The following is a 10,070-nucleotide window of genomic DNA, read 5'->3' as shown; positions in this document are numbered from 1 at the left end:
TAGTATTACATCCAAATAGTTATAAATGTCGTTGCATTTTAAGTTGATATTTAATAGTATTAGATTTAGGTAGAGTTGTCGTTTAATAAAGAATTTTATGTAATATGGCAAGATATCAATTTCGAATAGAAAATGGTAGAGTTTTCGTGTAATAAAAATCTACAAAATATAGGACTCAAAGTTGTACAACCCAGCTGCTTTTTATAGATATTAATTAATCTAATAACAATTATACATAAGTGTTTTAAATTGAAAATTTCTCTCGATATCTGACAATTCACAAAATCAATTGTCACTGTTTACACATCTTTAATCTGTATATAATTATCGAGTTATTCACATGACAGTTGAGATTATATATATTGATAAATTTTATAGCCCGTCAATAAATTTGTTATAAGTAAACATAAAAAGGTGTCAGAATGAGTAATACCATAAGAAATTGTTTAATATTTTGTAGAAATACTAATTAAAGACTAATAGTCAAATAAATGTAGCTTCCCGCATATATTTGGTAGATAAAAATCGTAAAGCTCTACTGTGTGGAGAAAATCAGACACTGCGAAAACTGTTAGTGGGGAACGACCAGTAACTACGTGCGTAAGTAACTACATATATTTTGGTCTATCGTACTCCACATCTCGTGCCATGACAGCGAATATTTGTACACGAAAAATTCTATTATTAAACAATTTTCACAAGAGAATAATAATTAAAGCTCCAATAAAAATGGTTTCACAAAAAGCTTACGACTGAGTATAAAATAAACAATTACCATATAATTTATTTTAGAAATAAGTTAGTTCGCTGCAAGTGAAAATTAAATTTTATTACAAGTAAAATGAGCTCGAAATTAATACTTTATGGTGTCTATATGAGTCCACCGGTGCGTGCCGTACTCCTCACACTAAAGGCTCTAGAACTAGACTATGAATTCAAGGAAATCAACGTAGCTGCTGGTGAGCACTTGCAACCAGAATATTTGCAGAAAAATCCACAACACACTATGCCACTTCTTGAGGATGATGGAAAATGTATATGGGACTCGCACGCCATTATCGCATATTTAGTACGAAAATACGCTAAAGATGATTCTTTGTATCCGAAAGATTTCTATGAACGTGCCGTAGTGGATCAACGCTTACATTTTGAAAATGGTGTTCTTTTCACTGCATGTATTCGACAGCTAGTTGCTGTTGTATTCCACGGCCGCCCACTAAGGAGGTAGTGGCTGAACGTATAAAAGCTATTAATGAGGCATACGAAACACTGGAAAAATTTTTCGGTGATCACGAATATTTTGCCGGAAATAAATTGACAATCGCTGATTTCAGTATTGTATCGTCGGTATCATCACTGGCACCGATATCACCAGTGGACGTAAGTAAAACTCCAAAACTGGCTGCATGGTTCGAGCGTATGAAAGAGTTGCCATATTATGAAGAAGTTAGCGCTGTTGGCATACAAGCGATTGTCGAGAGAATACAGGCTAAATTAGCTGATTTAAATTGATTTTTAAAAATTTTTATTTAAAGTATATTTAACATAATGATAAGATAAAATAATGTTGAAGTAAAACTAATAATTAAATGCGATAATGTGCTAGTAAATAAAAACTAACAAACAAATTTAATTAAATGAACTCTATAAGGTGTTTTAAGTTGTTTGCATATATAAGAAATCACAATGATAAGATAGATTCAATCTGAATTATTTGTTTATTTTATATAAATCAGTATAAAACATATAGTTATAATTATAAGAAAAAAAATGATAAGAAGAAAATGCTGAGTTGTTGCATTTCACAGTGTGTATTTCACGGGTAATAAAATTATATATTTTAATTTCATCTAATCTAATGATATCGATCTTTAATAGCAAGGTTTCTTTGTTATTACCTCACCTATTCAAGAAATAGATAGACTTCTTTATTTAAAAATTATTTTTATTTTAGTTTGACGTAACCTATTTGTATTATCATAACCGGCCATTATTTGAGCTTAAGTGAACCTTAGTTCAAAAGTCCATCTCTCCAACCTCACCTATCTGCAATACATATTTATGAGTAAATCTTAGATTCGACTCTATCTATTTTCCGCATATGCTTATGTATGAGAAATAATGTTTTTGCATTACAACCACTTTTCTTATTTTTAATTAATATATCTACAGTCGTAAGTTAGCCAGGTATATTATATACCTATTAGGTAAAGTATAAAGTTGCTAATGGAGGGATAAAAGAAAGAACGATATATAGTTATTATTTGCATATAAAATATTTCTTTGATAAGAGACATTAATGTGCAAATTTTAGGACACTACATGGCAAAATTGGTATATATATATCGCAAGTGCTTTTTGTATAGCATGGGTTTCTTATCTAAAAAAATAACATATTTTGAATTTCAGTACAAGATTTCTTCATCAGTAGTACTTATAGTGAATCCCTATAAGAAGCTTTAACAGAAAGTACATTTGAGTTCTGAAACTGCATATCAGATAAAGATACTACTCTGAGTGAACCTTCTAAGAAAGTGTTTATAGAATATAGAAGAACATTCAATATCACTGTTTTCTTCATCAATAGTATTTTTTAAATCTCTATAAGAAGCTTTAATAGAAAGTAAAGTACATTTAAATTCTGAAACTGCATATTAGACAAAGATACTACTCTGGGTGTACCTTTTAAGAAAGTGTTTATGGAAGAATATTTAAAGTTATAAAATTCTGATCTCGATGAAATGAAAAGAAATTATTACTTATTTTTGTATAAGCTCACTTTTATTTATTAATACATAAACTAAAGCAAATTAAATAATCAAATTTTATATACAGTATATTAAGACAGGTGACGATGTTTATAATAAAAGATATATTTTTTTTGTATATTTTACTATATAGACGTTAAATAACCCATTTTAAAATAAAGTCACAACAATAAATATCTCAAATAAAAAGTCTGTAGCTAATATATGAACAACAAGTTAAAGAGCTTCAAATTATTTATTAGGATTGCTAAGGAAAGGTGCTCAAAATTTTATTAAACTCTAAAAATAATATTTTTATATATTTATTTATTATTGATTATAAATAATAAAAAATTTTAAAAAATAATTTTATTCATTATTGCAAATACAATGGTTACATATCGATACATAGAAAAAATATCGATAGTTGAAATATCGATAGAAAATAATTAAAAAGTTGATAAAATTTAAATCTAATAACCGATTACTTTTTCTAAATATTCACTTAACATTTTCTTACACTAACTCCAATAACATTTCATAATAGAAAGCGATATTTTCGTATGGTGATCAGTCACTATTTATCAGCTTTGGATCTCGCACTATTCTATTCTGCGAATATAGAGACTGAGTGTTATTATTTTTAAATTCATAAAAACATGTTAATTTGTTAATAAAACTAAAAGTTTAGATACTAAATATTTAACACTTTCTGAAAAAAATAAATCTTATTTTGTAAAAATCACAATTGAACTAAATTTTTGTTTTGAAATAAATTAATTATAAAAATATATTGAAAATAAGATTTCTTATGAACAAATATGGCGCTTATATTAAATGATAATGGGTTCATAAGTATCTAATATCGAAATGACAAGTTTATATATATCTTAAATAACATCTTTCCAATTTTTGATTTAAAAAACATTTCTATTTTATTATATGGTTACAATTAGATTATAGTGGTGAAATATTGGAGTAGCTTAAAACACTTTTTTGATCATCTCACTAGATTTTTTACCAGCACTGAATTAATTATTCAGTAGAAACTATTATTATTGTAGAAACAAACAAAGATGGGATGATACAAGAATATTTTGATGTAATAACATGTAAATTTGTTACAAACAGATAAATATATTTAAAACAAATTCCAAAAAGGCTTTGACTTAGTTGGTTAAAGTGCGCTGACTCTGAGCTTCAAATTTGGCAGGACTCGAGTTGGATTCCTGGTACTTACAGTCTCAAACAATATTATTAACAAATAATTAAATACAAGAATTATTTTCAAGACCACTGATGATTGGTATTTGACAATACTCGAAACACCTGTATGGTCAGTCAAAAATTCAATTAATTAAAATAATATAAAATAAATATTTGTTGTTGTAGTTCACTACTGTTCAAAAAACCTTTTTAAAAATAATTTAGAATATGTAAACCTCTATCATTTTGTTCTTTTTTCAGGTTAGCCTACCTTGTGCAGTCTTTCTTGGTCAGAAGTTCCTGACTTACCACTTTAAGCTTCTACATCGCTACCAACAATATGAATTCTAATGGATTCAATGACTTCATAAAAAAATTTTTTCATAAAATCGATATAAAATAATTGACGTTAAATTTGACTTTATTTTATATATATATATCAACTGTTTTCAAATATTAAATGCAAGATACGAGTACATTGGAATAAGCTTATCGAAGAAACGCAATCAATGTATTTTAACAGCATTTATAAATCTACGACCTAAATGTGTTATTTCGAAAAGGGTGCTCTGGTTAAATTACATTCTTCCATTAAAAATGTTAGTTGAATTATAGGTTAAACAAATAAATGTACATTAGTATCTGTATCTAGAGTAGGACAATTAATCATACATAGTTTGACCATTAACAACACTTTTTTATATTTTATGCTACTGTTGTCTTACTAGGAACTTAATTACCTGAAGGAAAATTCTATTTAATATTTAATAATACACAATTCTATAAACCAATGTATATATATATGAATAGAAACTATCGAGTTAAAATTAGATGAATTTAATGGAATTTATTCTCTGCCCCCTTAAACAAATATTTATCTTAATTGCCTAAATTTGCACTACACATTTATTTGGTTATTGTCATTAAAATGAATTTTTTTCTTATTGAATAATGTTGTTAAGCTTCTATTATACATAAAATGAACACACTGCCTCCGCTTTGTTTTATCGAAATTATAATAATAAACATTTCTGCCGAGTCATCATTGCAAGTTTTTTTTTAAGCCTAGAGATATGAGTATCTACAGATACAGATATACTTTTGTTTAAAAACAAAAAAGCTTTGCTCACAAATTTATTTATCGGAATTATTTCATTGTTTTTGTGTAGGGTGTTGTCAGTACAAACCGAACCTGGCGAACTTTGTCTTGACATATGTGTAATGTATATAGTTCTAAAAAGCTTTTTTTATTTTACTTTATAAATGTATTCAAACTATAGCATCATTAAGCTGGACTAACATTACTGCAATGTACTACGGTAGCTACCAGGTAAAAATGTTTCTGTACGGCCTTTACCCTTTCTGACAGTTAGGGCTCAAATTAACCAAAATTCGCACGACAGTGGAAAATAAATGACTACTTAATTTAATATATCGAAAATAAAGATGCAACGAATAGTCAAAATTAAGTTTCAAGTGAAACCATGCATTTTTAAAAAATAATTTTCTTTCACTGATGGTTAAAGAAATATAAGATCGATAGATTAAAAAACCTTTTGCGTTTAGACGAAGACGACCAATTGCTAGATATTAACTTCTTTCATTATAAATATTTTCGAATTAAACAATTCATAAGTAAACAAAATCATAGAGATTATTATATATAAAACCATTAGCATTTAAATTGATACAATATGTTAAATCAATCACAGCCTTTTGTGATACTTTAGTGAACGATCACTTCCCTTTGAAGTTTTTGGACAGATGTAACAAAGTTTACCTGAATTTCAACCGCAAAACGGTTTTTATAGGCATTCGGAATCTGCCCATACAAAATTAGAGTGAGAGAGAGAGAAAGCATACGCTCCTAGAAGATTTTGTACCGTCACAAAACAGACGTTTCAACCAACAATGCATGAGAGACATGAAAGACAATCGCTTCATTGCGGTCTATGCTCGAGTAAAACTTACCAAAGGGTTGGAAATCATTCATAGCTGTATCTATACAATTATTCAAATATCAATTAAAGTACTGCTTTATTGGGTAATGCTGTGCTGTGTGCCTGATCGTCCTGCAATCGATGGCAATAAGTTCGCAAAAAATTAATTCTGATCAGCTAATTAATTTTGTGAACTGAATGCTGATTATAGAATAAGTTCGTCCACTAGATTGAAAAAGTAACTACGGTGAAGTATTTCTGTTTAAAAAAACCGAAGGAGATGGCGGTTGACAGTTAAATTTTAATCCTTCTCGGCCGCAGACTCCTCTTTATTCCCTTTAAAGAACTCATCGAGGGTGACATTTCAGCCTTTATTTGCAGCTCTTAATATTTTCTATTCAATTGAAGTTTATTGTATTACAAATCGGTACTCTGTTAGTATCTTGTCTACTTTATAGAAAAGTTTGATAAGATTATATTAAACAATGTTAGTAGTATTTGGGATGACCGTAGTATTCTCTATTTCAGATGCAATTTAAAGCACATTAATATTAGTTGAATATTTTAATAATCTATAAAAAATAACAACAAGATACCGAAATGCAAATACCTTTTGTATACATTTACCATATATGGCATTCACGAATAGAATTTTTACATATCGAGATTGAACTTCTACTATATATAGGTGACATGACAACATAATGTATTTTGTAAAACTATTTTATCGCATTATTCTAATCAAGACAATCAATCTATATTATAAGAAAAATTGTGTCAACGGCCTTTGAGGTTTATATTTCCAAAAAAAATAATTATAATCAAAATATATGTACACATGTGTGTTAGTTATTACTATTTTATCAGTTTATAATGTGAATATAATACAGACGAATCCAAGGCAAACATTTAAAAAAAATATTTTTAAATATAGAAATGGTGTATGAAGTTTGATAAAATGTTTGTAGTGCATTTAAGGAGACGTTTTAGTCCCTATAAAAAATAGTGCTCAGTTTGTTAGTTTTAAAGTAAAGTCATCTCTTAGGACTTGCGGAAGATAATTGCTGCTTTTTGGATCTTGTATATTTTTCAGAATGATCAAAATCAGATTATCTTTCGAAATGATTTTAATACACAAGTAAACACTGCGAACGACGCTAGCAATTACAAAATAGAGATTTCCAATATTATTTCCTAAGAAATATAGACGTATATATTATATCCTATATTTTGTAACACACTACATTTCATATATGACTTTGTTTAATAAATGTATGTCAATGTGCCTTTATGTACCAGCTTCTCCACCATTATGAACGATATGTAATGTTCAAAAAAGCTAACATTTAATATTAAACATGTTTAATATTAAATTTCTATAAAAGTAGTATATTTACACTACTTTTGCTATTGTTTTTATTATTGTTGTAATGTATAAGTATATAAGTATCTAGGTTAGATTAGGTTAAAGTGACAGCCTTGTAGACCAAAGCTCACTTGAACGCATATAAAGACAGTTGTCACGAATGAACCTGTTCACTGGCCAAACATCAGGCCTAAAGTACCAATTTAATGCAGGAAGTCTGAAACACGGACTGTCTGAACTTAATTCCTTTAAAGGGCGCGACACTCTCAATTCTCAAAGGCAGCAGCTTCGTTAGGTCATTTAAAAGAGAGGTCACAAAGATTTTAAATGTTATTCTATCCGTTGATGAATTTCTGACACAAGGTGTAGAATAGGTTTTTCGTATATAATCCATATACTTACATTCGCAAGTATAAATGTAAGCCAATTTTAAATTAAACACAATTTTTTAATAAGAACCAACGAATGGCAATATTATCTAAAACCACACCGATTAGTAGTTTCAAAATTTTATTATTTGTTATTTGTGAGAAATTATCATTTAAACAAATTTTTATACTTATCATATCTATTGAAAAAATTTGTATATTTTTACATTCATTGGATTATTCCGCTCATTATTTCTATACCATATCATACATGTTTATTGATATGAACAAATTTTTTTGGAACCTATTTAATAATCAAGATGTTTTGTAGTGTTTTGTTTTTTACTTCTTACCAAAAATACTAAAGCTTTTAGATCATCAGTGTTTGCTATCTACAACATATTGACATACATTCGCTCCTATACACGCATCTGGTTGAGAAAGTATAAAAAGCTCTCTACTTGTTCGTTTAAATGAAAAGTTGAGAGAAAATTTTACTCAGTTTGAAGTTGTACATTCTCGGTTAAACATAACGGACAGTAGACCGCTTAAAATGGGTAAACTTGTGTTATACGGTATCGATGCCAGTCCACCAGTACGTGCTTGTCTACTGACACTCAAAGCATTAGATTTACCTTTCGAATATAAACAAGTTAATTTATTGCAAGGTGAACATCTTTCCAAAGAATATTTAGCCAAAAATCCACAACACACAGTGCCCACCTAGAAGATGATGACACTTCATTTGGGATCTCACGCAATTATAGCGTATTTATACGTAATATGGCAAGATTGATAAATTATATCAAAAGACTTTTTAACGCGCTGTTGTTCGACCAACGTTTACATTTTGAATCCAGCGTCGTTTTCGTAGGCGCCTTGCGTAATATCACATATCCTTTGCTTTTCCTCAACGAAACCAAAATTCCTCAAAGCAAAATCGATAATGTCATCAATGTTTATAAACTTTTGGAAACATTCCTACAAAATCATCCATATGTCGCTGGTGACCAGTTAACAATTGCTGATTTCAGTCTTATTTCAACAATTTCTTCAGCAGTTGGTATACTTGAAATCAAGGAGAGTGAATATCCTAAAGTGAGTGCTTGGATCAAACGTATGGAGAAGTTACCCTACTACCAAGAAGCAAATGCTAAGGGTGCGGAAATGCTGATTGGCATGTTTAAATCCAAGAATTTTACAATTGTGCCTTAAAACCCATAACTGTTCAAAGCATTTTAAAATACTTATTTTTTAATGAATAATAAAAACAAACCTTTTAAACTATAAATATGACTCATTTTTATTTTAAAGAGTATAAAAACTATACTATACTATTCAGATGGTTAATAATATATTGTTGATGTTAACCGCCGTGGGGTCTTACTACTTTCGGAGAGGTCATTATGCAGTAAGCAAATCTAGCTTATCATGTGAAAAGAGACTTAAATGATGGAAACCAAATAGTATGAATTAATATGGGTAATAAAACAGTTTCAAATATATAATGCTTTTTAAGGTTATTACCAGAGTTTATGAACAAGTTCTTCAATTTTACTAAATTTTATGTTAGTGATGTCATTTAAATATTTTATACTTAATACAGTGGTTAAGTAAGTACTCATAGTGATTTCATGGTGCCGAAATTAATTGGTGGGGCCAAATTTCTATAGTTACTTTAATATACAAATATGACTGCAGGGCTCGTTTGTGTAACTTCAAGCCCCCCTTTGTGAAGCCTCTGACATTTATTATGTCTAATAAAAAATAAAACTTGAAATGTGAGCATAAAAAGACAGGTTTTAAACATATTTTAAACGATTGAGTATGGTTTGTTTTTTTTTTGGGAATTGGTTTTTCTTAGAAAGTAAGCTTAAACTATAGAGTAATTTCTTTTGATGTTATGTAGTCACCATAGTTTCGAACTGAAAGCAAACAACTTTCCGGCTTTTGTGTATTTTCTTCATTTAACAAAAAATGCAGCACAAAATAATTAAAATTTTAAATGTTCAATGAACTGCCTTCATCTCATTTTAAAAGATAACACAAATATTTAAAAGATTTTAAAATGGGGTAATATACTGTGAAATAGACACAATTTATTAATAATTTAAAAAAAATATGTTTTTTAATTTCTTAAAATTCAAAGAGTTTTATGGGCAATTTTTTACCTAAACTATCTCATTTATCTATCTTATGTTTTCTGTTTATCTCCTTAAATCTCATATTCATTGTCTTCATATAGTTTTTTCCCCTTTTTTTAGTACTGCTGTTGTTATTGCGTTTACTATTGTTGCGATGTTTATATACTTGCATTTGTAAATATGAATATAATTAATTATTAATTTAAATATTAACTTTTTATTACTATAGAACTAAAAAAGTTCTCAAAGTTGCTGAATTTTGTTATACTTTCTACATTAAATACCCTACCGCCCTTTTA

The 10,070-nt window shown here is 28.4% G+C and overlaps 1 pseudogene; it reads left to right on the top strand.

The window, feature by feature from the left end:
• Positions 1-808: 808 nt before the first annotated feature.
• Positions 809-8,897, top strand: LOC119676981 (annotated as a pseudogene).
• The last annotated feature ends 1,173 nt before the right edge of the window (positions 8,898-10,070 follow it).

The sequence above is a fragment of the Teleopsis dalmanni genome, chromosome 2 (genome assembly GCF_002237135.1).
Source record: "Teleopsis dalmanni isolate 2A chromosome 2, ASM223713v2, whole genome shotgun sequence".
NCBI classification, from domain to species: Eukaryota; Metazoa; Arthropoda; class Insecta; order Diptera; family Diopsidae; genus Teleopsis; species Teleopsis dalmanni.
The sequence above is the reverse complement of the archived record's forward strand: the minus strand, read 5'-3'. Positions and strand labels throughout refer to the sequence as shown.